General features: G+C 41.4%; 1 protein-coding gene across 8 annotated transcripts in view; it reads left to right on the top strand.

The window, feature by feature from the left end:
• Positions 1–25,558, top strand: part of ATXN1 (ataxin 1) — a 390,857-nt gene that overhangs the window by 90,681 nt on the left and 274,618 nt on the right. For all 8 annotated transcript variants that reach the window (XM_087438051.1, XM_087438044.1, XM_087438047.1 and 5 more), the window contains one exon: positions 4,352–4,477. The gene's annotated coding sequence lies outside the window, so the exon portion shown is untranslated. The remainder of the gene's footprint in view (positions 1–4,351; positions 4,478–25,558) is intronic.

Below are 25,558 nucleotides of genomic sequence, written 5' to 3'. Positions count from 1 at the left end.
CCTAAGCTCTGAGTCAGATGACCTGAGTTTGACTCCCACTTCCCATTACTTGTGTTGGGCAAGTAATATAACTTCTTTGTGACTCAGTTTCTCCAACTGTTAAAAAGTCAGATAAAATTCCTAGAACAGAGCCTTGTACATTGTAACTGTATTACTTATTTACTGATGTGTAACAAACTATCCCAAACTTGGTGGCTTAAAACAGCAAATTATTATCTCACAGTTTCTGTGAGTGGGAGTCAGGGCACATCTTAGATGAGTCTCTCTGGCTCAAGGCCTTTCATAAGATTGCAGTCAAGCTGTTAACCCAGGCTTCAGTCTCATCTGAAGGATGGGGAGGGGCGTGATTGGGATCTGCTTCCGAGTTCACTCACACAGATGCTAGCAGGCCACATGGGCCCCTCCACAGGATGGCCTCACAACCTGGCAGTCAGCTCCCCCCAGAGTGAGTAAGCCAGGAGAGAAGGCAAGAGAGCACCCGGGGCCGGCCATGGCTTAGCGGTTGAGTGCGCGCACTCTGAACCCCAGGCGTGCCCCGACTCACCGCTTATCCGGCCATGTTGAGGCCGCGTCCCACATACAGCAACTGGAAGGATGTGCAGCTATGACATACAACTATCTACTGGGACTTTGGGGGGAAATTAAATAAATAAATAAATAAATAAATAAATACATAAATAAATAAGAGAGAGCACCCAAGATGGAAGCCACGGGCTTTTTGTGACCTGATCTTGGAAACGACATCCCGTTACCTTTGCTGCACTGGGATGTCTAATAGGCATCTTAAACTAACGTGGAAAAATGGTGCTCCCTGCCACCTGCTTCTCCTCTAGTCTTTTCCATTTTGGTGAAGGGCAGCTCTGTTCTTAGAGATGATCAAGTCAAAAACTTGGAGGAGTCTTTCTTAACTCTTTTCTTTCTCTTATACCACTTGTCAGCTTGACCTCAAAATATACCCAGAATCTCACCAGTTCTCACTACCTCCTCCCCCAGTGTCACCACCTTAGTCCGTGTATTGGGTGGTCTCCCCTGAATTTTTGCAGTAGCCTAACTGGACTCTCTGTTTTCGGCCTTGTCCCCTTATGGGCTATTCTTCATACAATAGGCGGAATGATCTCTTAAAACGTAAGGCAGATCATTATACTACTCCATTCAGCATTCTCTCGTGTCTTCCCATTTTACTTGAAGTAAAAAGCCAAAGTCTTTACGATGGCCTACAGGCCTTTCATGATTATAAAATTATTTTTCTGTATTTTATTGTATAAAATGATGCATATGTGTATAATAAATACTATATATATGTATGTCTGTATAAACACATATTTATATGTTTAATTATTTAATTTATTTAGAATTTATTTTCTGAATGGTGTAAGATAGGGATCTGACTCTTTCCAAATGACGAGCTAGTTTTCCCACCAATATTTGTTGAATAGAACACCCATTCCCCACTGAAGTGATATTCTACCATGAGCCTGTTAGTCTCTTCCTATGTAATCTGTGTCTCGTTATTGAATTTTTGAATATGGATGTACCTGATAGATCATATAAGATACATGTTTGTAGAGAATTGTTTTATACTCAAATACATAAAAACAACTTGAATTATAATTGGGAATTAGTTATGGAGAACATTTACTTATGTCCCTTTATTTGATAAGGAACTAATTCTATTTAGGAGATTGTGACTTAAATTTAAAAAATCCAATTAGCTGCAAAATTAAGACTAAAAAAAGTTAAATCTCATGGCTTTTAGGCGGCAGTTTCTGACTTATGTTGATGTAGTCTACTTTGCTGCTACTGCTTATAACTGTTCAGAAAATTATCACAAAAATGCTTATCAAAATTTAAAACCCCTTAAGGATGTCAAATGGAGTGAAGTCCTTGTTTATATAGCTGGTTTTCAGTGTTCAGGTATATCTGTGAATGCTCTAGGCCCCTGGCATTCTTTTCTCCTTTCTGAATTTTTGGTCTTATCTCTATTTATAACTTCAACTGGCAAACAAGAGTGGGTAGGCAAAAGAGATTAAACTCAAGCCAGTTTGTTTCGTTGGTTATTAGCAGCACTGCTGAAAAGTTTGCTCAAGGAAGGAAGTATATTGAAATTCTTACTTAAAAGGAGGTGTGTAGAGTTTTCAGTGGTTTTCTTTTGATAAAAATTGTCTCAGACTTGTTACACTGTGTGTAATTGAGCGTCGGCTGTAAATCACAAAATGAATCACTTCCAACTGCTTCACATCTACAGAGATAAGAATGGAAAATCTTGTCACTCAGATGAGTCTTTTTTTTTTTTTACTCCTATACAAATAGTTTATAAGCCTTGCTCCTCTGGACACCTGGCTTTGGCAGCCAGTGAAGGGCCTTGAGCTAATAATGGAGCCATTCTGCCTCTTCCAGATAATTTTGCTCCACTAGGTGACAAGAATATAATCCAGAAATGAATTTCTTTCTTTAGGGCAAAAACAAAACAGAAAAAGAGAGAAAGAGTCCTATGAGAAAGTGTTGTGTTTCTGGTAAACTTTTTGAACCAACACCACATTACATTACATTCAGTGATGGCTATTAAGAGTCAGTGGGCATGAGTGATTAAGCCCAGAGTTTAGTCAAAGCACAAATTAACTTGCTGTGTGACTTTAAGAGGTCCATCAACCTCTCTGGGCCAGCAGCTTCATTTGCAGAAGAATTTTGAACTAGATGACAAAGACCGTTTCACTTCTAAGATACCAAGATATAAAGCTGGTAACCAATAAGAGAAATGCAGCAATTTATTTTTAGTAAAAGAAGATTGATACCAGCCAATAACTCCCAGTGGGCTTGCTTAAATCCTCCTCCTCTCTGTGCAAATTCTGTTTTTACCAAAATGATAAGCGTAAGACAGTTTGTCATGCTTTGAACTTCCTGGCTTATGTTGATTTGTATCAATATGTTACTATTACACATTTGAGTGGGAGCTGAGTTACATTTCATGAAAACTGCACAGAAAACTAGTAAAATCGTTACAACCCCACTTTCGGTGGGTACTGATAGCATTGAGAAAATAAAAATGACTTTGCCATTTTCAGGCAGTTGCTCTCCCAGCTAGACTGAAAATATAGTAGCTCAACTCGTTTAAACATTAACCAAGAGCGGCTTTCTCCTCCTCCTCAAAAGTTTTAAGTGCCTACATGAATTGAACCACAGATATACACAACCCCCAAAAAGTCCTTTTAGAAAATGTTGAGTATTCCATAAAGTAATAGCTTCAGAAGGCTTTCAAGGAATTGGTTATTCACACAGCAACCTAGTGAGGCATAAAAGTATATCCTCTTTCGTACAACTGAGTTATTTGATGATGAGATCCTTAGCCATCGCCTCGGGACCTTTGGAGATTCATAGAGAGTTTAGAGTTACAAGTAGGATGCAGTCATCATAGTTAGAGAACTGGGTGACAGCCTTCCAGTGAACTTGCAAAATAGATGAGGAAGAGCTCATAAAAGGCTAAAAAAGGATGTAGACATCTTTTGAATACCGTTTACAGGCTCTTAAATGGCCATTATCAAAAAACAAACAGTGGGGTGGAATTGACTAAGCATCAGAAGAAGCTAGAACAACTCCCTGTGACAAGTGAGCGTTATAAGCTCACAAGGCAGAAGAGAGCTTTTCAGAGCGACCTTGTCACACGCAGCTCTAATGTGTAGGCTTCATCAGCTGCTCTGAGTGGGGGTGGAGAGGCATGCATAGTTTAACCATTCACTTCATATTCAGTGTGTAAAGTAAATGCTACTGTCCAACTTGGTTGGAGAAGGGATTTACCAAGATTTATCGCGAGTCAGAACGAAAACCCATCAATTACCTATTTGTAGTGCAAAATGGAAAATTTCTTTTTTGCTCAATCCTAATAGCCCTTTGTTTAGAAATATTAATATTAGCTCAATCAATTTGAGTCTTTAATGGACAGAAACAGATGAATTTTAGCTTGAAACAAAACTTCCTCCGCTCTATGCTCTTGCTCACTGCACGTGGGTGTCTTTAATTATTTCAACGTAATGAATCGTTCTTTACTTATTTCAATTAGTAACCTTGAAATTTTGCAGGCACATTCCCGCTGGTGGATGTCATAATTTTCGAGATGCAGAACGTACCCCAGAAGGTGCTTTGCTTTCTCCCTTTCTTCCTCTGCCCCCACCTCCAGTATTTTAGGGTACCATATGTAGATCAGTTGCACGATAGCTGCGTTCTGGTAATTGACATGCTTGCTTGAGGTTATAAAATATACATCTGAAAAAGGCCAGGGATTTCCCCCTGAATATCAACTAACTGCTTGAAGTGGCATTTTCATTCTGACTTGGTGTTTTGTTTTGTTTTATTGCAGCATACTGGAGCAAAATGAAAGAGTTTCTTTTGAGGCCTCAAAAGTAGTGCTGCTGCAGATCCTGAGCAAGAGAGAAAGAGTGGACTTCAGCCTGCACAAACGGTCTTGAAACGCAGATGGTTTTGGGTAAGTCATCTGAACGATTTGTCTTTTATTTGCTTTAAATTTCATTAGTCGTCATTTATTTGGTGTCCTAGGACATCTTGTTCAAGTGCATGGCTCTTTTGCTGCAACCCAACTAACAGGATGTTTGAGAAAAGGTTGCTCTAGTGATGGAGAACCAAGGGAGCAACTGAATTTACTTAGTGTGTTTGTTTCTGAAATTTACAAAATAGTGAGATCTGAGTAGAATGCGTTTGTGATTAGAAAAGAGCAACAAGGAAAAAAATTTAAAAACCCAAATGACTAAACACACAAACAACAAACAAATTACATCTTCCAGATGTTCCATTTTAGCTGTGAGCATAAGGTATTAATCATACAAGAGATAGTAGATTCAGTCTGATGGCAACTTCGTTACCCTATAGTGAAGTGTTGGGATGGGTGTGGTGAGAGGCATTAGGAGTTTCCAAGTCCTGTTCACCAAATGTTTATACTCCAGTACCTTTTAACTAAACACGGTGCCCTGAATGACAGTCTTGGTTTGGGGGTGGAATTCAAATGCTCCAAACTGTAAATAAACAATAAATAAATTCCAAACTATACACCAAAATGATGTGGACCTCCAAAGAAGTTTTATCAACCTACTTCATTGTATTTCTTGGAAACGGAGTCCTCAACGGAAGCCCAGTTCTTCCCACCTATCTTGGGGACCTTGGACAACTTACTCCTCCTCTTGAAATGAGTCACCTGTGAAAATGTGAGTACAGGCCTCGATGATCTCCACCGTCTCTTGCAAATTTAAAATTTCACAGTTCACTCCAGTGAGATTAATTAAATAAGTATATCCTCTGATTCTTGCTCAACTGAATTTATTGTGTGTCCCTTGGCAAGTCATCCTTCGCAGGGGGTGTTCATTGGACCAGCCAATGTGGAGGAAAGGGGCCAGGCACCTAGGGGTCCCTTCTCCCTACTGGCACCGATCTTGTGAACCAGCCCTTTGGTCAAGTAGGCCTTGCAATGTCTGTGGTTAATAATTTATTCCCTTCTAACATTAAAGAAAACGTGGTACAGTGCTATATGAATATAATATTTGAATAAATAAGATAGGCTTCTTTTGAATTATTGTCCTTTATTTTTCTGTCAGGGATCTAACTTGTTCCTTCTCCGTGTTTGCTGTCACCGTGTTGTGGGTTATCTACCAGTCCTTCAGTCCCGTGGAGCCCCAAACCTTGTTTTACACTGAACAGAATTTATTATTTTTCCTTCTTACTAAACATCCCTTTTCTGAAGCAGAGCTGTGAATGACACTTTAAATGATGCTCAGATGTCACTCTTGTGAGCAGCTGGCTGGCTGCCTCAGAGTGGTGCATTATTTGGGTTTCATAACAGCATTTTTTTCTCTTACAAATGTTAAATTATGAAGTGCAGGAAACCACATGAATGCGGCAGAATGAAAATGCAAACATAGTGTTATCTGGAAATGCGGGTTTTATGATTCTCCTGATGACAGTCTCCTCCCTGCAGTCAGCATGTGAAGCCTCTTTACACGTGTTTGGTGGCAGGCTTCTAGCTCATGTCTTCATCTTCATTTATGCTGTATGCTGTGGCCACCTTGTCACGCTGATTCAGGAACAATTGCATGGGGCTGTCTCTTTCTATCCAAGTCCTGCCTGACCACTCAGCCCGGCTCGTGTTCACAAAGTCTGCCCTGAATGCTCAGGACTTCACTGCCTGTTCTTTATGAACTCCTATAACATTTAGAGCCTGTATTATTAAAAACAATCTATGACTGTGCATTGCTTGTGGGTGTTGGTTATCATCCCATCTGGGTTGCAGACTGCTTGAGGGCAGGAATCAGATCATAGTTCAGTGTTTCTTAAAGGTGGTCTAGCCCCAGGATCTCCTGCATCCGAATCATCTGTACGTGTGGATTCAAGTTGCAGATTCAGCAGCACTAGGCTCGATGAGTCAGAATTTCTGGGGATGTTGAGCCCAAGAAACTCACCACAGATAACTCTTTTACACACTGGGGTTTGAGTCTATTTTTCATCCTCCTCTTTGCCTCCTCAAGTGCAGCATAGGGTCTCGGTCTGAGCACATTGTAGGTACCCAGGAAATGTTTGCTTGTTGATCTCAGCACCATCAAACCATGATGGTGCATTCACTCATCAACTGCCTAGCCTTTTCGGGATGTGAGGTCAGCATATTCTCTGAACTCTTTAGAAACCCCGTTTTGTCTAAATGTGTAAAGTGTTTACCTAGGTCAGAGGCTCTTTTGGAAACCTTTTTATGTCTCTTTCTCTTCAACCACTGACTCTGAGTGTCCCTAGTAATGGCAGTGGCCCCTGACTCAGTCTAGAATTGCAAAAACATCAGCTGTGGGGAGCTGGAGTAGAGTGACAGGACTGGAGAAAGATCTGAGGATACGAGCAGTAACCTAGAAGCTTATCCTTGGCTCCCAAAGCCACACCTGCTGCCCTTGCCAGTTTATTTTGAATGGTATTTTTTTTGGCTGTTAGGGCTTGCAGGTTGTCAATTCTAGTGGCAGGAGAGTGGTCTCATTGCTGAAAGGGATAAAGTTAAGCTGCAGTGGATGCACATCAAAGCCCCCACAGTGACAGCAGCAGATTCAGAATTTGAATCTGATGTTAACAGACTGCAGTGGTGACCCTTGGCCCCCTTTCCTCCTCCACTTGCTCCAGCAAGGGCAGGCCTGGCCCTGGAGGATCCAGAAGAGATTGGCAGGGTGCTGTTGCTTCTGGTGCAACTCCTGGATGCCCTTGCTGTGGATCCAGCCCTGGTAGAAGATCTGACAGTTCAAGTCAGAAACCAAACAGAAGAACTCATAGAAGCCACGCCAGCCTTTAAGGGAGCAAGTGGGGTATTCAGGAAATTTATTAGCTATTAAGATAACCACTACCAAATGCATTAAACCTTTTGTTTGCAACTTTTTTTTTTTTTTTTTTTTTGGTGAGGAAGATTAGCCCTGAGCTAACATCTGTTGCTAATACTCCCCTTTTTGCTGAGGAAGATTGGCCCTGGGCTAACATCCGTGCCCATCTTCCTCTACTTTATATGGGACACCACCACAGCATGGCTTGACAAGTGGTGTGTAGGTCCGCACCTGGAATCCGAACCTGTGAACCCTGGGCCGCCGAAGAGGGGTGGGTGAACTTAACCACTATGCCGCTGGACTGGCCCCGGCAACCTTTTTTTTTTGTGAGGAGGACTAGCCCTGAGCTAACATCCGATGCCAATCCTCCCCCTTTTTTTTTTCCTTGAGGAAGAGTGGCCCTGAGCCAACATCCATGCCCATCCTCCTCTACCCTATATGGGACGCTGCCACAGCATGGCTTACCAAGCGGTGCGTCAGTGCGTGCCTGGGATCCGAACCCGCGAAACCGGGCTGCCGAAGAGCAGCGCGCTCACTTAACCACTTGCGCCACTGGGCCAGCCCCTGCAACTTTTTTTGACTCTTGCTTAGTCATGGTTTTACTTAGAGAAGTTGTGCCGATCCTGAATTAAGTTCGTGTGAAAAGGCACATTCAAGCGCAGTGACAGGAAAGCATCTTCTTCTGGGTCTCCATCTAATTTTGATGACAGGAGGTTTGGAAAGCAGAAAGGTGTAACAGAGTGGATTGGGAATGGGCTTTTTCTCACATTCTCAGCTAAGGGAAGGGAAAAAAGCATGGTTCCCAAAGCAACGTTAAGGGCAAAAGAAGCTTTTTTTTTTTTTTTTTTTGGTGAGGAAGATTCGCCCTGAGCTAGTATCCATTGCCAATCTTCCTCTTTTTTTCTCTTTGCTTGAGGAAGATTAGCCCTGAGCTAACATCTGTGCCAATCGTCCTCTATTTTGTATGTGGGATGCTTCCACAATGTGGTTGATGAGTGGAGTAGGTCTGTGCCCAGGATCTGAACCCGCGAACCCAGGCCAGTGAAGCAGAGCGCACAGAGCTTTAACCGCTTGGCCACGGTGCTAGCCCCAAAAGAGGCTTTTTAATATGTGTTTCATGGAGAACTGACTAGATTTTCTTCTGCATAGCCTCTTCCAGCCAGGTGGGTGGGGCTGAAGGCTGCTTTGGTGACGCAAGAGGCAGGTGCACAGGCTATCAGCTATGGAAGAGAAATGTATAGTTGTTGACATAAGTGTCTCTGAGACTTTGTTAAAGGCTTTAAGGTGGAGGAATAACTAGGGACAAAATTAAAGAAATTATAAAACACGTGATTTTAGCAAAATACCAGATGCTGGTGTTGCTGTTTTGGAGGTCTCCAGTGGTGCATGAAATATTCCCCTACAAGTAGCCATCTGTGGTTGGAAAGGAGAAAAACTTGTACTAAAAGAGCACTTGTCTAGTTAGAAACTACAGTAGTCCCCCCGAATTTGTGGGAGATACATTCCAAGACCCCACCAGTGGATTCCTGAAACCATGGATAGTACCAAACCCTATATATACTGTTATTTCCTATACATACATATTTGAGGTGTGACAGCAAAACTAGCACGAATTTCTTTTCCTTCTTAACGATTTCATGGATAGAAAATTCATTCTTACCATAAATCTTAGCAACATGAGCATATTATTTTTTTTCTTTCTTTATTAAGTTGAGAACTTTCGCCTTTTCCCTTAAAGGAAGTACTCTGCAGCTTCTCTTTGGCATATCTGAATTGCCAGCATCGCTACTTTTGCACTTTGGGGCCATTATTAAGTAAAATAAGGGTAACTTGAACACAAGCACTGCAATACCTTGACTGTCTATCTGATAACCTAGAGGGCTACTAAGTGACTAATGGGCGGATAGTGTATATAGCATGGCTACGCTGGACAGAGATGATTCACATCCTGGGCGGGATGGAGTGAGATGTGCAAGATTTTGTCACGCTATCAGAATGGCATGCAATTTAAAATTTGTGAATTGTTCATTAATGGTATTTTCCGTTTAATATTTTCAGACTGCAGTTGACCTCGGGTAACTGAAACCGTAGAAATTGAAACTGCGGATAAGGGGGTACTAACTAATGTATGTCACTTGTGTTGTTTACTGTGAGGCATCCTTGAGAACTGCAGGATTTCCAAATGGCCACCTAAGTCATAGGCACTGCTTTTGGAAGGCAGATATAAATAAGAAGAGAGCCAGTCTGGTACCCTCCCTGAAGACCATCTTTAAATGCTTTCTGTGTTAGAGGAGTTAGATACCCTTCCTGTACCTAAGCCAGTGTTCTGTAAAGCAGTACCAAGCGTGCCTTCTGTGAAATGTGTTATAACTTGCTCTTCTTGCTGATGCTATCTGTCATGGGCAAATAATTGCATCAGTCCTTCAGAGAAGCTGTGTGGTTTGGTATAACTGTGAGTAAAACCACACCGGTTCAGGAAATGCAGTGAATTGTCCTATAATAGGCATCATCAAAACAGATGATTTACTTGGAAGATACCCTTCCTTGGTGACAATTTGAGAGCTTTGAAGGGAGGTGTTTGCTGTGCATTAAAAGAAATTAGAATTAAACTGCCACATTTGCACACTGTTGGAGTGAAAACTGAAAGAAACTCAACAGAGTTCATTACTGCTCATGCTCTCCCTGAAGGTGCCTTCACCTCATGGCATCATTACCAGCTGTGCTCTAATGACTAACGTTGCTCTCTCTTTCTCTTCGGAGTTGAAGATCGTTGGCTTTCAACTCCCTCCCAGATGGCTTTAATTGGATATCTGTAGGTGCCTTCAACTTGAGTCTAAACTTACACCTGTCACTCTCCTGTCTCCCTTTACGAGTTTCTTGTCTAGAGAAACATGATCACCAACCAGCCCGTCATCGATGCTGGACACCTTCTGTGCTTCCTGCACTTCATCACTTGACCACATGCTGTAGTTTTGCCTCTTAAATATTTGGCAGTCTGCCCACTCTTCTTCATTCCCTTGCCTTTGTTCTGTTTCAGGCCATTAGCATCACTTGCCTGGACTACTGCAGCCGTTTCCAAAAGAGTATTCTTGCCATAAGTCTTTCCTGCCTTTATTCCATTCATCCTCCTATTTTGAGAATCATCTTCTGAAAGAAAGGGTCTGATTGAATCATTCCCATCCCTGAAAACCCTTGAATAGCGTGTAGAAGTATGGAAGAGTGTTTCTAATACAATGTTAAGTATAAAATTTGTGCTTCAAAATCGTATGTACACATTGATTACAAAGTAATGACGACAATGTAAGCCTGTCAACAAAGACTAGAAGTAAATAAAGCAAAAATTACAATCTTTGTATTATTAGAGTGATTGTTACTTCTTTCTTTAAAAATAATATTCCTTTGGTATTTTTCAGAGTAATGAATGAATGTGATGAAGTGAAAGGAAAAATTTAAAGGATTGTGTTAGCTTTCCCTTCCCTATAAGATAAAATGTGAACTTCTTTGCGTGACATTCAAGACCCCTAGGAATTCATGATCCACTTATCATTTAAATCTCTTCTCCCATCCCACTCATCTCTCCACACAACACGTCTTTCCTTTCTAAACATACTATGTATTTTAATAACCATGCCTTTCTTCATGCTGATTCTTCTGCATGAAATTCTGTTTCTCTACCCAGTGAACTCCTCATTCATTGAGGCATAATGGAAATGTCCCCACTTCCTGTGTTAGCACTATACATTGCAATTCTTTGTTCATGAAGCTGTCTCTGTGGATGGCTCATGAGAGTGGAGATTGGTTTATTTTAAGCCTTGTATTCCAAATATTAAGCCCTTCCCTGCACATAATATACCTTAATGAATATTTATGGAAGGTAAGAAAAAAGGAAAGAACTCATTTAGAAATATACAAGTAATCCTTCAGATAAGATTTTAAAATTTTCAGATAAGCTCAGTCTTGATTACCATGTCGTAAAAATGACAAAAAGTAGATGTTTTTGGTTAAATAATTTTTACAAAAGTAGTTGGATTCAGCGTCAGACCATTTTAACTAAACTATACTAGAGTGAATCTTTGGTATTTGAAAATTCTAACATCAGGTAGAATCCCTTCAGCTTTTCAGTAGCCATGTTTGTGAAGTTACTAGAAATTTCTTTTTTAACTGTTTTATGTCATGAAAAATCGCATTGGCCAAATCAGAAATCCAAAGAAATGACACATCCAATGCTGGCGACGTGATATGAATATGTGGTATTTTTTTCTTAAGGGGATTTAAAAAGCCAAGACTGGATAACATTAAAGGATTGATGTAACATTTTCAATTTTCAAAGGCTATTCTACTCCAGGAATATACTTGTTACTATTTTTTCATTTCTAAGAATTCTATTGGGTTAAAATAGCAGAGGAGAAAAAAATATCTTGGCTTAAATAAAATGAAAAGTCATCTCCAAAATTAATTTGGCATCCTCAAAAGTTCCTTTTCAAAGGGAGAAGTAGGATGGTTTTTTAATATCACATGTTAAAAATGCCACTAAAAATCATCATTTGCACTTGTGAGCAAGGAATTCAGAATGGGATTTTATGGAGATCAGTGTATGAGGCATGTTGCCCATCTTTTTAAACAATATTTTGACATCAGGGGAAGACTGTTTAATACTATGTATTATTTTATAATATATATTATAACTATAATACATATTTTTTCCTATTAATGTTTTAGTTAGAGTCAGTAAGATGGAAGAGAGAATTTCAATTTGAGATTTGCGTCTTTTTTTGCGTGATATTCTTACCCAACCTTCATTTTTCTAAATGCCTATAAAAATGATAAAAGTTGAACCATCGTTAGATTAAGGAATTAAGAAATTGGTCGGTCAACAACATGTGTTGATTGACCACTGACTTGGAAACATTCAATACCACATCACTTTTCAGCATTTCATGTAAGTCGATCTTTGTCTATTTTGCACAGTGAAGAACCTTTGCTGCATTTCTTATTTTTCTCTCCTGAGCGTTGCATTCTTTTAAAAGCCTGACCTGTTCTTTGGCTGTGTAGAAGATCCATCAGGAAATACACCGTGGCTAAGGGGAATGAATGCAGACTCGTGGTTCACCTTTAGTTATTTTGCACTGCACTGTCTGTGGGGCTGCGACCTTTGCCAGTTATTGCTGCAGTTCATGTACCGGGAGGTACCGACTGTGGAATTGCTCTTTTGTGAGACCCAGTACTCGAAAGCATCCTAAATACCTACTGACAAAAACTTGAGAAGGCAATAGACTGCTGCCGTTTCCATTACAGCTTCAGGTGCTTCCCGATGTAGTAGGTGCTTATCTTGAACTGCCCCCTGCAGACCGTGTATATGGGTCCATGCGGTGATATGGTGGCGGTAGCCTATCGAGGGCTGTCTAGTGTTGATTAGCACAAGAATTGTCTGTAAGCAATAGTAGCCTCAATCAGGAAGGCTGCGAAGGAGAAGACAATTCTTCACGGGACTTTAAGGATCTAAATACAGAACAGAACACCTTAATGGATCTCCCTGAGAAAACTGATTAGAGTTGTCATAGACTTTTTTTACTAGTACATAATAAATTGCTATAATGCTGTTGGGAAACAATATAATGTAGTATTTAAGAGCATAAGTTCTTGAGACAAAATTCCTAGGTGTGAATACAAACCTGCCACTTAATTGCTGTGTAGTGTTCAGCAAGTTACTTAACCTCTTTGGGTCTCAGTTGATCCACCCATGAAATAGGGAAAATAAAGCAGCCTCTATCAGAGTTGTAAAATCTAAAAGAGTTAATGCACGTAAAGCTTTAGAAAATGTTAGCTGTTATTATCATGTCACTTTCATGGTATTCAGTTAGACAGTTTGTAATAAAAATTTTCCAGCCTTGACTTTATTCTTAGTGCCTTCCTTTAAAGTGAAATTTATGAATTTCTGCTCAGTTAGGGAAAGTGAATATGTGGGTGAACTCAATTGGGGAAGGTGAGAAAATGCTGTGGGATCACAAAGGCACGAGATAACTTGGTCTGGTTTGGGAGCGGTGAGGACATGGAGGAGGCAGTTTGAGCTGCCTCCTCCATTGAAGGATGGCTAGGATCCCAGACGGCAGAGATGGGAGCAAGGCATTCCAGACAGAAGGGCGAGTGAACAAAGGTGAGGAGAAGGGAGAGGGCGGTGCGTGGTTGAGGAACATCGTGGACTGGTTGGGTCCAGTGTAAGAGGTGTGAGGTGGAATAATGAGAGATTGAGAGGAAAGAGGTTGATTTAATAATAAGGATGATAATAATAATTAGTATGAACTATTAATTGAGTAGCTACCTTACACCAGATTCTGCGATTGGTGCTTTACATAAATTAACTCTGATTACAACTCCCTGCAACATAGTTTTTACAGATGAAAACAATCGATTTAATCCCATACTAAGAGTTGGAATTTTTTCTTAAGTGGCAGAGAGCCATTGAAAGTTTTGGAATTGGAGAGGGCCATGATCAGACTTAGCCGTGATTTACTTATCTGCTTTGTTAGACTCTAAGTTCCTTGAAATTAAAGACATGTCTTATACCCCGCTGTGTCCAGCACGAGGAGTAGCGCTGGACCTTCATCATGGTGGATGCTCCATAAATACCAGTGGAGTCTATTTTAAAAGCTTCCTCAACAGAAGTTGGGAGGCACTTTGTGTGCATTTTCTCTTTTAAATAGAAAACTTATGAATGAGTCTAAGAATAGTTGATAAATTAATTCCTTTGTTCCTGTACGTGTCGTGTTTCATCTCATCTGATCCTTACAAAAAATCTTAAATATAATGAGTATGACTTTTATATGTCAGATTATATGTTATTATAATGGATGAGGTTATTGGTGCTGAAGAATATCGCACAGCTTGTAGGAATAAAGCTAGGATTCAAACCCTGGACTCCTTGACCCCTAGCCTCTACTCTGCCATCACCTCCTACCTCCATCGAAACACTTCTGATTTCCAGTCTCTACTAGGGTTGTTTCTTCCACTGGGTTGAGGCCACTTTGCCAGCACTCTGTTGCTTTCGGAAAAACTAAAGCCCAGCAAGGCCCTAATCTACTTTGTAGAGGTGGATAGGAAAGAAATTATTTTCAACTGTCCTCAGGACTGGCATCCTTCTCAATGGCACTGCTGGCAGGTGGCCATTTCCAGGAGCCCATCAAGTTAGCCACTTAGAAGAGCCTGGCATCTTGTGTTGGGTGGACATGCAGAGTGAACTTGCTCTTCACAGTAAGATAGAATTGGGAGTGAGTACATTGCAAGAACCCTAGATATTTAAGGTAAGCACTTTGCTTCTTCCATCTGATTGAAACCAAATTTATTATACTGAAAAACACTTAGCAACAGGCAGAGCAGCGTTTGCTTCCAAATGCTGCCTGGCATTTGGAATGACATTTAATGAAAGGAGAAGTTCACTTGCAACTATCAAAGGTCATGGCCAGTGAACCTACAAACACGTATTATGTAAATTCAACCCAAATCTTGTATTTATTAACTTGACAAATTTTGGAGTGGTTATCTGCTCTATGAAATTGATCCACAGTGAGATTCCCCAAAATACCAGATCCACTTAATGCATTTGAATCAGGACTCGTAAGTATTTGGCACCCGTGCTGGTGCCGATTTTCAGAGGCCTAGCTCACCTGCAGCTGTACCCACTTTGCAGGAATGGCCATGGTATTCTCTGTTTTCCTGGTGAGCAGCCACGTTGGTCTCACCCCTTCTCTTGCCTGGCAGTGCCCTCATCCACTTGAGAGAGTCAGTGAGCCAACAGCACTCTGTCTCAGGGACCCAGCAATCAATCCAACACCCCACTTTGAAAGTGTCCTTAATTTGATTTTTAAATATATACATTTTAATTGTAATAAATATATATAATGTAAAATTTGACACTTTAACCATTTTTAAGTGTACAATTCAGTGGCAATAAGTACATTCACAATATTGTGCAACCGTCACCTCTATCCATTTCCAGAGCTTTTTTGTCATCCCAAACAGAAACTCTGTACCCATTAAACACTAACTCCCCATTCCTCCCTCTCCCCAGCTGCTGGTAACCTCTACTCTACTGTCTATCTCTGTGAGTTTGCCTATTTCAGGTACCACATCTGCCTGGAATCATACAATATTTGTCCGTTGGTATCTGGGCCTTAATTTAATTTTTAACAGTGTTTCAAATATACTTTTCTTGTGTAAAGTATTGATTTCAATACTTTATTGAATCAATAATTATCAATAAGATATAATTCTCATTCTAATTTAAGAAACTAGGTGCCCTAAAAATATGGGTATGGGGGCTGGCCCAGTGGCATAGCGGTTAAGTTCATGAGCTCTGTTTCGGCGGCCCGGGGTTCACAGGTTCAGATCCCGGGTGAGGACCAACGCACCACTTGTCGATCCATGCTGTGGCGGCGTCCCATATAAAGTAGAGGAAGATGGGCACAGATGTTAGCCCAGGGCCAGTCTTCCTCAGCAAAAAGAGGAGGGTTGGCAACGGATGTTAGCTCAGGGCTGATCTTCCTCACACATACATGAAAAAGAATATGAGTAAACAGAAGACATAGAACATTTTTCTCATTAGTAACCGAAGAAAGTAACATTTGTAAAACAAAAATCAAACTCCTGATAGGTGGTTTCACATTCCTCTTTGGAGCTGATTCTCCCTCACTTTGGTTTCAGCCCCTATTCAGCCTGAATTCTTTGCAGAATTTCTGCAAGCAAGCTTGCATTTCTGTAATGCCTCCTAGGAAGAGTTCAGAATTTTTGAGATACAATCTTTTGACTGACTTGTCTTTTATTCTTCTTTTTGCTGATTTTTAATTTAATCATTCTACCTGCCTCTGTCCAACGACAGGCAGAAACATGTGATAATTGCTGTTGGAAAATTGGTGAATCATAGCCCTCCACTTGTGGCGATATTACGCAAAGCGGTAGTATTCCTTTCTGCCTGGAAGCAGCAGCATTGTAATTTTACTGCAGCAATGGAATTGTAGTAGAGGTGAACATAGTTCTTCTATTTACATCTTTAATGAGCCACAATTAAAAGTAGTGAGTTGGCGTGTCAGAGTGAATGTGTTATTTCCAGATTTCTATTCTAGCAATTGCTCTGCTGGTCTAAGCTGCACTTCACTGGCACCCTGGAGGTCCAAGAGCCTTCGGAAAGAAAGCCCAGAAGGGTCTAATCTACTTCCTGAAAGTTAATGGGACAGTAATGACTTTCTGCTGTGCTAAGGTAGAGATTTGTCTCAAATCCCAGAAGCCTATGAGTCTCAAATCTTCTTTCACAGTAACTCTTTTTCTTTTGGTGAAAGGCTCCATGGATTGATTTAAAGATGCGGTGCTCAGAGATGTTTCTCTCTTCTCATTTTCTCTTGCCATACTTAAGATGTGCTGGAGTGCTCTCCCTGCATTGGATTCCTGGCGTGGGGCGGACGCAGAACATCGTGTGTTGTAAATGGCCCTTTCCCCAGCTGAGACTGAACCCAAACCTGAGCTCATTGATTTCAGGGGCACTGTGCTAGACCACTCAGCACCGTCCCTCCCCACCTCCCCACAGTAAATTATAACCACTGAGTTTAGTTGCACTGTGACACTAATCTGAGATACTCTCTTAGGAACCTTTAGATGGGTTTCCACACATTAGGCATCACTGCATAATAAATTATTGTGGACAGCAGGTTTTCCTGACAAGGTAGTAAAGCCACATATTGGAATTTGTTTAATAGCTCACTTAAAACATAATGTGCTAGCATTTCTATGTAGCCACTTGAACTCAGCAAAAATGTGTGTGAAAGTCTTTACAACATACTTGGTGTTGAAGAGGTCTGTAATGAAATATGTAGATCTTGGCCATTGACAGGTGTCCCCACCTCTGCGATGCAGGCATACATGTCAGTGTATTATGGACCAGGCACATTTGTCTCAAAACTACTGACACTTCAGCTTCCAAGCCCCTCACTTGCACAGGCCCTTGCTAAGGCCCGATATCTAATTTTATGTTGATAGTTTTCTGACCTCATTTTTAAGAGCCCACTCCCCATACTCCCTCCTCCACCCCTTGTCTGACTATAAGCCTCAGACCCCACAGGCTGGATCCACCCCCGATTTGGAATGTGTATGAATTGTGCCTATGCATATGTTAATTAAATATATTCATTTCTTCTTCATAGCTAGTATGTGAAATTCCCAAAAATCTGCCAACCCACAAAATAGGAAAATTAAGGGGCAGTGCACAGTCTTTAATATCTTCAGCAGTTGTTTCTAAGGAAATTTATATCTTGGACATTTAGCAAATAATAATATGTTTAACTGATAGTGACTATGTCCTGAATTTCCCAAACTCATGACTAACAATTATGATTCACCTATTCCTGGGAATCTTCCTTCCCCCTGACTTGCCGTTTGCCTGGAGCAGTGTACAGTATTTCAGAGTTGCTTAGGAGTTTAGTAAAATTGAACTATATAGCTTCTTATCTTGTCCCCATGCTACCTAAAGAAAAATTAATTTGATGGCTATGTTGTAAACCCTTTTTTCCTAGCTTGACATGGTTATTTGAAGGTAAATAATTTTGCCTGCTAGGAAGTCGCTTGTTACAGGTAACTTTGATTTGGGAAACAGCTGTTGATTTCTAGTGTGCTAAATTAGTTTCTTTCTTCCTTTTCCAAAGAGTTATTTTATTGTTCCCAGTCTGTTGTTAGGTGTAAAAACTAATTTAGTTTAGATTATTTTTTATTTTTATTTATTTTGTTATTATTTTTTTTTGTGAGGGAGATCAGCCCTGAGCTAACATCCGTGCTAACCCTCCTCTTTTTGCTGAGGAAGACCAGCTCTGAGCTAACATCTATTGCCAATCCTCCTCCTTTTTTTTCCTTCTCCAAAGCCCCAGTAGATAGCTGTATGTCACAGTTGCACATCCTTCTAGTTGCTGTATGTGGGACGCGGCCTCAGCATGGCGGGAGAAGTGGTGCGTCGGTGCGCGCCTGGGATCCGAACCCCGGGCCACCAGTAGCGGAGCGCGTGCACTTAACCGCTAAGCCACCGGGCCGGCCCCTAGATTATTTTTTTTAAATGCACCTGGTATTGAAGCTATGACATTGCCAACTGAAATAACCCTTCTGTGGCCTGGGAGGAAAAGACCCCAAGAAAATGTAACTCATTTAAAAAAAAAAAAATAAAGTATTTGTCTATAAAAAGATTTTAAATTAATTCATGGTATCATTTATTAGCCATTTAAATTTCTCATTAGTCAAAAATCTTAGGGAGATGTGATGTCATAGACTATTATGGGTGATTGACAGTTGGTATGGGCAGAAGGTCCCTGTGCATGATGCAGAGCGGAGTGACCACAGAGTGGAAAACAGCCAAATATACTGTGTCCTGCCCGAAACAAGGAGGAGTCCTGTTGCAATGGCCTGCTTGCCAACAAAACTTACCTTGATGACTTAGCAGCCACAGTGAAGGGCTGGGAAAGGGAAGAAACAAGCAGGCAGGACAATGTAGAGTTGGAAACTAGATTGCTCTGGGAGGAGGAGGGGGTCTACAATCTAGGCTTCAGTTCCTGCTATGCCACTAATTTTGTGACCTTTGGAAAGTTACTAACCTTTCTGGAACAGTTGCTTCCTCTATAAGAGGAGGGCAGTAGCCTGGATAATCCTTGGAGGCTCCCTTGGCCTGTGACATTCTGTATCTGAAGATTAAGAGACATCAGACTTACATGGGAAATGAAAATGGTAAGAACAGACGCGGAGGAGGTGGAAGGGAGGCAGGTGTGTAGTTGGTGGTCTAGAATACAAGTGGGGAGTACTCCCAGGGTAAGTTCAGGTGTATGTCTCTCTCCGTGGGCAAGTGACTTTTACAGGGAGAACTGAGTGCTGCCTGAGGTTAGGGTTGAGCTCTGGGGTAACTAACTTGCATCTGGAAGACACCTTTCAAGGAACCATATTTCCCTTGTGTGGCCTGTGCTCCCTGCCCTTCCCCCAGCACAGTAGGCTTGGCTTCGTATTTGCTGTTAGTGCTGTGCTGGTTTGCTGGCCTCATCACCCCACACCTTCTCACCTTTTCTTTGGTCATATCTTCAGGATGCTTCTGGAGATGCCCATGGGCCACTCTGGGTTTTCCTTCTCGTCCTGAAACCCTGTTGAAATTAATTTCTCTGCAGATTCAGACGTATTTATTTATCTTGCCACTGTCCTGCTTAAAGAATCAGATATGATTGTATTTATTTTTGCCTGTATTCACACGTGTGAATGAGCTTTTGTAATCAGCGGTGTAGGTTGAGGCTGAAATAGCTGAGTCCTTGCCAGGTTGCTACTTAGTTTTTTAGTTAACACTGACTGAACTTCTGTCACGTCCTCAGTTTCTGGGCAGTGTGTAAGAATAGCTCCTTTTCTCAAGAGTTTAGTAATTGGTGGAGACCACTGCAAATGTAAACACGTGTAACAGGGTAATAGTAATAATAATAATGCTAATGAAAGCAGTAGACATTTTCTGAGTGCTTACTGTGTACCCAGGTACTGTGCGAAGCACTTTACATGCACTAAATACTTGTGTCCACACACACACACTAAAAATAAGTGTTTAATTCTTAAAATAACTCTATGAGATAGAGATTATTTTTATCCCCCTTCTACAGATGAGGAAGCTGAGGCCCAGAAAGGAGAAATAACTTGCCCAAAGTTGCACATTAGGCATATGTAGGGTTAACTTTCTCACTATGGAGAAGTTTATGGTAGTGCCAAATAAGTGCTAAGTCTATTGACTGTGTGGATGCCAGAACTAGACAGGGTTAGTTTAGGTGGCATTAAGGGAGAAAGTGGTTTAAACTGTTTTTGGAGGAAGAAAGAGTCAAGATTGTGTGAAGTGGCGGACAAAAGGGCATTTCAAGCTGGAGATGATTGCTTGTAAGGATTGAACGTAAAGAAGCTGGATAACAAATAGGTTTGTTCGGTTGGAGTGAAGAACATCCCTCCATAGGATGGCAGCTAGGTAATCAGAATCAAATGAGTGAAGAGTTATTTCGTTAGCTGCAGTGGATGCATTGCCATAATTAGTAGCAGGTCAACACCTCATAAAATCTCTCTGGGGTGTAAAGACTTGTTTCTAACAGAAATGTGTTAGTCTGCAAAGCAAATAAGGTGTAAGCATTAATGTCCTGCCCTTAGGAGATTTCTCCTTGGGTTCTCTCTACCAAATGACACGAGCTTCACACCCTTGCTTTGAGCTGTCACCATCTTTGCTTCAGTTTCCATTAATTAGCTCTAAGTCTTAGGTCTCTAGGCACTTGAGGCTGCTAAGGACGTACTTGCCCCTGGACAGCATGGGATCTTTGCCTTTTCTGACGTGTCTGCCGTGCCCTGGCAGCCACATTACACACTCTAGTGAGGCAGGTGCCTCTCGGAGAGGGGAGTAGAGGAGCAGACACACGTACACGGTGGCAGTCCCTTGAGGGCTCCAGATGGTAGGTGTCAGGTAAGAGATTTAAACTTGTGCAAGAACTGGAAGCTAACTGGGGTGACCTGGATTTCTAGGTTCTTGGGGAAAAACATTAAAATGAGGAATTCTATGTGTAGTGGGTCATGTCTGTTCCAAGGGTTTTTCCCTCCAAAACTGGAAAAGAAAAGAAAAAGTATTGGGAAGGATTTCCCCAGGTTTGTCAATGGCTGGTTTGTTTGTCTAATTAATTAATTAACTAATTACTTTGTTTGTAATCCTCCTTGTTTGGAAAAGATTTATGGCAGTGCCTTAAATCTCTAAATCTATCAAATGAGAAAGTCTTATGACATAGCCAAGTTAGCAGGTTCTACGTGCCTCTTTTTAAATGTTTCTTTTTAACAAAATGACTATATATCAAGAGATTCTAAAAATGAATAACATATTTACATTTCTCATCTGTTTTCCACTCTTAAAAAAAATGTGCTTTTCCTTCAGACGTCACATTGTCTAGCAATTTTACATTTTCTAGTTTCTGCAGAGGTTGATGTTTGTGAAAGTCTAGTGCTGACAGGTTAAGTCTTGTATATTTTTCTTAAAGCCCTCCTGCCTTTTGGAGCACGGTGAATGTAGCACCGGTGGAGGCCACCACTGACTGTGGGACCTTTACCGCCTCCCCAGCCCCTCGGCCCCGGGCTTCATTATCTGATCTTGCTCTGCTTCATTGCATGGCTCTCCGGAAGTTTAAGTGGTTCTGGGTCATTGACAAAAATCTTGCCTATAGGATTTTAGATCAGAACTTTGGAGAACAAAGACTCAGTGTCTTCCTTCTGTTCACCGTCCCGTGGAAATAAGTGTTACGTAGTGTTTACCTCCTATCTTAATTTAGCAGGCTCTCATGCATATTGCCATGTGAAATCCTCATAATAGCACTGTGTGGCAATTTTGACAGATGAGCAAACTTTGCAGGGTCACCCTTAGGGGGCGACAAGACTGACTTTTAGTGCCTCTCCCACTGCCCCAGGAAGGATGCCTCCAGCCTGTGGAACACGCGCCAGTGACTGGGGGTTATGTGGGAGGCAATGAGGGAAGAACAGTGAATGGGGGAAAGAGGCAGGGCACACAGTCCACTCCTCGTTGACCAAAGGGAGTGGAAAGGATACCCCATGCCAGGCATCCCATCAGGAGCATTTCCTATCACTTCCCATTTAAACCTCATAACCCTAGGAAAGGAGCATTATTGCTTTCTTTTTACAGATGATGCAAGACAAAGGTTGAGTAATAATCTAAGATTAAAGCTACCATGTACTAGCATAAGGGTTCTAAACCAGCTCTGTCTGACATTCAACTCATGCTTTATTTTCAAGCGTGTTGTTGTTAGTGCCGACTCGAGTGAACCTGTGTACAGCAGAGCCTTCTTGTGCCAACCTCCCGCATCCCGGTGCTCTATTAGACAATGCTCCACTGCTCTTCATAGGGTTTTCATGGCCAATTTTTTTGGAAGTGGGTGGCCAAGTCCTTTTTCCTAGTCTGTCTTAGTCTGGAATTTCTATTGAAACCTGTCCACCGTGGGTGACCCTGCTGGTATTTGAAATACTGATGGCATAGCTCTCAGCATCACAGCAACACGCAGCTGCTACAGAGTGACAACTGACAGATGGGTGGTGTGGTTCCCTGACCAGGAAATGAACCTGGGCCGTGGGGGTGAGAGCGTCGAATCTTAACCACTAGACCACCAGGGCTGGCCTTTCAAGCATGAATGGGTTACTTTTGAGCTTCTTTTCTTCCTCTTTCCTTCTGATGCTCGATTTTTAGTTATTTCATGGCGAATTGAAAAATTCCTACAAATGTATAGGGGAAATAAGTGGAGGTATCTAAAACAAAACTGTTGTCAATTAGCCATTCTAATGAAGGTTGGTGGCTAAGATGAGAGTTTTACAATCGTCGTGGGATTTCAGAACACTGATTTAATAATGGAGAACTATAGAAGGGAAAGTCCTGTAGAAATGTGGGTCATGAAACCCAGGATCTGAATGAAGAATGGTGAGGAGGGTGTCCAGTTGACTTTAGAGATTGATGGATTCTCCAGTGAGGCCTCCTGGGTAGATGTGGGATAGATGGGGCGACTGTGATGATTTAGTTGTGGAGTGATACGGGATTTTGACTTGTGACACCTGTGTGATTTTAGTGCTTTGAGCCATATCAAGAGCTGACCAGGGTGTGGGACCAAAATCCAAGAGTCTCAGGCGGCAAGTATGGATGCCATTGAGTGGGAGCAGATAATGAGATTTATGAACAGTGGTGACCAGAAGCTCCCATTTTTCTAGACACATTTCTGCTTCTAAGGTCACTGTATACCCTCTGAAGCATTAGGTCATGATACCGGCAGAGTCTGGGTCATTTGATATTTACACCGGTAGGAAGAAGCATGGGCTTAGAGTCAGAGAGACAAGAGTTCAAATCCAGCCTCCATCACTTGTTAACTGTGAGACCCTGGGCAAGATGCTCCAAGCCTTCATTCGCTCAACAATAAGATGAAGATAATAACTGTGCCTCCTAGGACTGCTGCACGTGAGAGAGTCAGTGCAGTGCTTGGCACATAAAAGTACTCAAATATTATTATCGAAACACAACAAAGAGCATAGGTGGTCTGTTTTATTGTGATTATAAAAGCTATGGTTTACCAGTGAAAGGGTCCCTCATAATTCAGCAAGAGAAATCCTTGAAATTTCTGCTACAGCAAAAATGCAAATTATTGCTGGGTATATTTTTGGCAGGCATATAAGCCGTTTACATAATGAAACCTCTCTATTATTATTTCTGTTAATAGCCACACTTCTAAGTATCAGTTGGACCATTTTGTATTGAGAATCATTCTCTCTATGAACAGATTCCTATTATTGCCATGTCTTAATATCTTCTGACAGGTATCATTATCTCTTTACTTTGTATTCTGGTGTTTATGGTTTCATGAACTCTTCAAATGTTGGTTTACTACCTAAGAAGCTCATTTTTAATAATGCAGCACTTTAATGTGAGAGTTTGGGAAGTAAGATCGTTGCTTATTTTCTCAGGGGCAGATTTACAGATGAGCATGTAATGCTCTGGTAAGTGTTGTACTTGGAGAAGTAGGTTCTCTGGACTTGTATGCTGCGATATTATCATTTGCATTGAAGGCATTGCTTCTATTAGCTTTTCCCTAACTAACCTGCAGTTGATCAACCTACTTCAGCATACGTTTGTTCATACATTTGGCCCACACTGTCATCCATCTGCTGAGGCCCTTGGATTTCTTTATCCATACGTGAGATATATTAAGTGTATAGGACTGGTTCTGTAAATTGGCCTCACAACTTGAGCTTAACAACGGTATGGCTTGTGGCCTCCATTAGGAGGAACTCCTTGAAGGCATATATGGTTTTCTCCTGTTTGCCTGACTTCTAGCAAGAGAGTCACAAAATACAGAGGTGCTCAAATGCTTGTTGAATGAATTAATGAGAGAGAGCACCTGAGGAAACACCCACGGTTAGAAGGAAGTTGCCCTGGTAGGAGGAGTGTTAAGACCCATTCTAGCTCTGTGATTCTCTCAATACAGACATGACCTATATGACAGGAAAAACATGGCAGGCGCTCTCTCAGGAAGCCTTCTCCTCTTAACTTTTATATCTAATAAATGGTCAATTTTTTTTTTAATTGTCCTTTCCACTAGGGGGTTATAAAGGCCCTAAGCGGGTAATGTTGATAAACTTTAAAAAAATTTAAGGGTTTTATTTTAAAGAAAGTCCTGCTGCTTTTCTGTTTGTTTATGAAATATGGTTTTACTAATTAGTACTCTTTTTATTGCGAGTAGGGGAAACTCATCAGGGGCAGTTTCAAAGAAATGGGCATTTTGATAAGGACGTGAGGGTGTCTCATGGATTCTAGGGAAGGGTGGCAGCTGGGCCTTCAGTGCTGGAAAACAAAACAAAACAAACAAAAAACCAAAACCAACCACCCACAGTGTATCTGGGGCTGGAGTCATGTCATGTGAACAGGACTCTTCCCACCTGTGTGGATAGGCAATTTCCAGAAAAATAGATGCTGAGCAGACAGTCCAGTAAGTGTCTCTACAGAGGTTGTACCAAGGGTGTGTGATTGTTTCTTCATCTTTACTTGTGCTGCTGTTGAAGATTTTGTCGTCATTAGTGCTCATATTGCTGGAGAAAAAAAATTAGGAGGTCTGTGGTTCTGTTGTGGTAATTTCTGTTTGCAGGGCTCATTAACATCTTTGCTCAGAATGAACAGTTCTTTTGTGGTTGGAATACACTAAAATTACACAACGTGTGGAGCCATTCTTCACTTGTTCTTGTTATTTCTTTACCTCGCTTCAACTTGCTGCCCATGAGTTGATCCCCTCCAGGTACTGGGCTGTCCAGTGGAGCTGAGGTCCAGTGGATATCCCTTTTGTGGTGGGAGACTTGCTGAGAGGGTATCTTGTACCTGGGGTGATGTTGGGTGATGTTGATGAAATGGTTCAAGAAGCAGATGGAAAGTGTTTGAGGAGCCTCCTGTAATGGCTGAATGTAGTGAAGGAGAAGCAGACACACCTCCCTGTCCCATCTCTCATGTCCTGGAAGGCAGCATTGAGTGCACTGCATGGCGTCTTTTAGTTCTAGGTCACCTGAAACTTAGAGCTCATATAATCCTCAACTTCTATCTTAAAAGGAGAAAACAGACCTAAAGAAGTAAAAGATCCTTGACCAAGGATCAGACTGGGACCAGAGGT

Source organism: Ceratotherium simum, chromosome 13 (genome assembly GCF_057802395.1).
Source record: "Ceratotherium simum simum isolate JZ-2026a chromosome 13, ASM5780239v1, whole genome shotgun sequence".
Lineage (NCBI taxonomy): Eukaryota > Metazoa > Chordata > Mammalia > Perissodactyla > Rhinocerotidae > Ceratotherium > Ceratotherium simum.
The sequence above is the reverse complement of the archived record's forward strand: the minus strand, read 5'-3'. Positions and strand labels throughout refer to the sequence as shown.